Here is a 4,199-nt window from a genome sequence, read left to right on the forward strand (position 1 = left end):
AACTTATATTAAATTAAACCTATTTACTTATATTAAATTTATTTAAAAAATGAATTAATTTAGAGATATGTCAATTTGAATCTCGCACGTACATTGTATTTATTTACTTTTCTTCAACTATTTTAATATTTGCGATTTTGAATAGAATTTGAAGCTTGTAATTTCAAATATCTTAAACATTTTAAAATAATTTCTTCAATAATTTCTTCAATATTTGAGATGGGAGAAGACTTTTTTGTACCAAATGTATTATGTCTAAACTCATTGTTAGTCATTCTATTTTGATCTAAAGCCTATCCTTTTATCTTGAATATAATTTGAAGCTTGTAATTATTGATGAAATTTGTTAGTCATTTATAATGAAATTTGTTAGTCATTTATTTATAAAACAATTCTCTATAAACTTATTTTTCATAAATGTATTTATATTATCCTTTTATTCCATAGTCTAACTAATTTACTGTATATTTTTCAATTCAGATCTAGTATGTACGTTGTATTGTATTTTATTTTATTATTTTAATATTTGTGATTTGGAATATAATTTGAAACTTGTAATTTTGAATATTTGCTATATGGGAGTAGCATATAGCGGAGAAATAGGTAAAGAAATGTCAATATATGGTCATTTGGTACTATTGTCAAAATTACATGAATGAAGATTTAATTATCTAGTAAGTATATAGGTGGGCGCCGATTGCGACAACCTTCCATGTTATGCGCTATCATTTGATGCACTACAGAATATAATAAAATATTAAAGAATATGTCACATTTTGGGAGTCACGAGTTGCTATGGGAGTTTATTATCTACTCACTATATCAACTTTTCTTGATCTTATCAATTTATGCAACACGAGCTATACATTAGAAGATTGTATTATATTTACTGAGTTAAACAATCTTCCATCATGTGACCGTCATTATATTAGTAATTGTAAAGGCCCAAAAATTTCGCGCCAGGATTTGAAGCATAGTTTCTTTTTCTATGGAAATGAAGGAATTTTTGCATTGGAGCTCAATGGATTTTTTTAGCAAGCAACTAGTTGAATTCAATTTCAAAGTATGACTTAAGTAGCATCTCATTTTATCACGCTGGACAAAGTACTAGGAATTTGTGAATCAAGATATCACATTGGAAAATACAAACGTTGAGAGAGGAAATTCTCAATAAATTGCAATTGAAAGAAAGTCAAAAGGATCTCCAATTGGAAATAGAAATAAGAGAAGCTGCTAAGAGTTATCAAATGATATACTACACATATACATAAGGGAATGTATGGATGTGTATAATGTTTATGTATGCATGGGAATTTGCAAGTCCATTTAACTCTTTCCCAAACAAGAAATTCAAGAGACACACTTTACAAGGAAGAAATCCATCTTTCATGGGAAAAGGTTACATAAGAATTTTGGGGAAGAAGACATATCTACTTTACAAAAGGTATCCTACACAGAGAGCTATAATGGGGCCAAGAAACAATTGCTATGAACTACACAAATCCTTGAGGATTTCCTCCACACCCATCTCGATTCCATACACCACTCTATGCCAAGAGGTCAATTTGTAGTCTCCTAGAGATAGGATGAGTTGTCCTTCCACCTGCCAAGGAAATTTCCAAAAATGGTTAGATTCCTCCATCAACAAAACCCAAGGAAAAAGTTTATTCATGAAAATGGAAAAGCATGAAATAAATCTTGAAGAAAGTATCTCCTCCAATCTTAGGAAGAAACAAAGTGGCATAAGAGAAATGAGCTCATCAAGAGATCAAAAAGGGGAAACAAATCCCTCCATCAGTGACAAAATAAAGAGTGAGATCAGCCATGGGCCACTCTCCCAAAAATTTCACCAATATAGGTATGGAAGCCTATTAAGAAAATATGAAAGGGGAGGCAACCCCTAACTGGATTTGGAGAATCCAGCTCCCAAGGATCAGCCCTCACTAGCCAAGGACTCGGCTATAAATACCACCCATCACCACTGTAACGACCCGCTAAGCCAATATTATTAAGTGACTATATTATTAGCTCGATTATCTAAATAAGTAACTTTTACGTGATTAGATCTGATACATCCGATAAAAGTCCAATAAAATTTAATTTAATACATCCTTCGTTCTAAAAGAAGATCGGGAACTACAACGCGGACAGCCACGAGCTTGAAACGGGTGCTTTCCTACACCAAAATAAACAATAATAAACAAATTTTTTAATAAGTACTGAAAGACAAGGCAATATAAAAAGCTGATACAAGTCCGTTTTTATTTCAGCAGCATTTAATGTGGTATCATACAACCATATCTCAAGTGTCACAGAATTTTATGAGAATTGATTTTGTATGGCAACACAAGGATGAAAAAAAAATCCTTTAGGATAGATTTCTGACATATCATTTATTACTGCATTAAATGTTAGCAGAGAAGCATTTAATGCTCTGACAAAAGAGGAATGATTGTTAGCAACTTGTTACCCACAAACTTGCTGCCTACGTCCTGTGAAGCCTTTTTGTTCTCTTTTTATATACATGTATAAAAATTACTTTCACCCCTTTCACCCTCAAGCTTCCAAAGAATTCACAGTCAATTCCAGAAAAATAAATAAATAAATAAATTTCACATAAGATAGAGGAAGGAGAATTTCAGGCAATCTAGGATCAAGTCCCCACATCCAACAACACCTTGTCCCCACATCAAGAAAAAGGTAACCCTAAGGCTCCTTTCTTTTTCTTATGCACATTCATCAAATTACAGCAGGAATGAAAATAGAAACCCATGCTAGGTGACCATTGTACTACCTATTAAGTCGGAAACTCTCAATAACATATCAAATGCTCCCAATTTCACCAAAACAAACAAGTAGCATGCTAAAACCAAAATTTTTTTCATCCACTATGAATGATAGAAATAACATAGGGCAGTTAGAAATGCTTACCTCTATAAATCTGCCGGATCGGTAGTAAGCTCGGCAACCCGTCGCGACAACCGTCAAAGCCACTGCTTTCATAACTTTAAAAATCTGGAATTTTGAATAATTAACAAAATTATCAAAAGTAATAATAATAGTAGCTTAAAAAAAAAATTTGGAAAGAGAAGGGGGGGTGAAGGGTGGAACTTTCGACACCCTCACCTGACGGGAATCGGCGTTGGCGGCTGGGGGAGAGCTTCTAGGTGACGGCGGGGCGGAACCCGCGGCGACGGCAGACCCGCAGCGGTGCTGGCGGTGCGGCGAATCTGGACCAGCAGGGGTGGAGAGCGAAGGGGAGAGGGAGAGAGAGGAGAGAAGAAGGAGAGGGGGAGAGAGATGAGAGAGGAGCGGCTGGAGAGAGAAGCACCGCCGGAGCGGCGGCGGAGAGGCTGGCGGCGCGGAGTCCAGGCGAGAGAGAGAGAGCTGCTGCTCTTTTTAAAAAAAAAATGAGGAAGAAGAAGACTTAGGTTAACTTTTGTTCTTTTTTTTGGTTTGAGCTTAAGTTTTAGGCTAATGAAATAAATGGTTTGGGCCATTATAAAAATGCTTAGGCTTTGCAAAATAAATCTGAGCCCTGGTGCTTTTAATTTTTTTTGGAGCAGCAATGCATATGGCCCCTTCGAATTTAAATTTTTGGGCTTAAGGGTGAAATGATTAGGTTAGCTTAAATAATTAATTGTGACCCAAGTGCTATACTTTTATAAGAATAATAAAGTTAAACCTTGAGATTTTATTTCTCATTTAATTAGATTAGTTTAAAACTAAATTAGTATTTTTTTTCCTGTTGTGTTGTTTCAAAAGGTTATCTCCGCAAGTAAGGTCGGAGTAAGAGATTCAAGTAAGGAAAGTAAGCGATCAAGGTGAGCTTTCCTATACCAAAAATACAAATCGTATTTTATGAAAACACGAACACATGTTCGTGATTCTTAAAGATGTTGTCTTGCCATAAATGTTTTTGTATGATGCCTATCTGTTTGGCTAAGGCCAAAGAAATTATGAATGATGATATAAGTCGAATTCGGGTCCCAGTGAGGGTGGTGTCCCCGCTCGGACTAGTGTACACAAGCTACCTCTGACATGTTGGGCAGAGCAGGTGACCGAGGAAGGTGGCCACCTTCCCAGCACAAGAATACCTCTGACATGTTGGGCAGAGAAGGTGACCGTGCGAGAACACCATCTCGACGGCACAATGTGATCAGATATGGCACAGGAAAAAGGGACTGCAGTCCAATGTG

At 35.8% G+C, this 4,199-nt stretch overlaps 1 long non-coding RNA gene across 1 annotated transcript; it reads right to left on the minus strand.

Moving 5' to 3' along the window:
- Positions 1 to 1,240: 1,240 nt before the first annotated feature.
- Positions 1,241 to 3,940, minus strand: LOC121776000. The gene is made up of 3 exons (XR_006045214.1): positions 3,127 to 3,940; positions 2,932 to 3,015; positions 1,241 to 2,176 (listed from the first exon to the last, which is right to left on the minus strand). It is a non-coding gene; the product is annotated as an uncharacterized LOC121776000 (long non-coding RNA).
- Positions 3,941 to 4,199: the final 259 nt, after the last annotated feature.

Source organism: Salvia splendens, chromosome 18, assembly GCF_004379255.2.
Source record: "Salvia splendens isolate huo1 chromosome 18, SspV2, whole genome shotgun sequence".
Classification (NCBI taxonomy): Eukaryota; Viridiplantae; Streptophyta; class Magnoliopsida; order Lamiales; family Lamiaceae; genus Salvia; species Salvia splendens.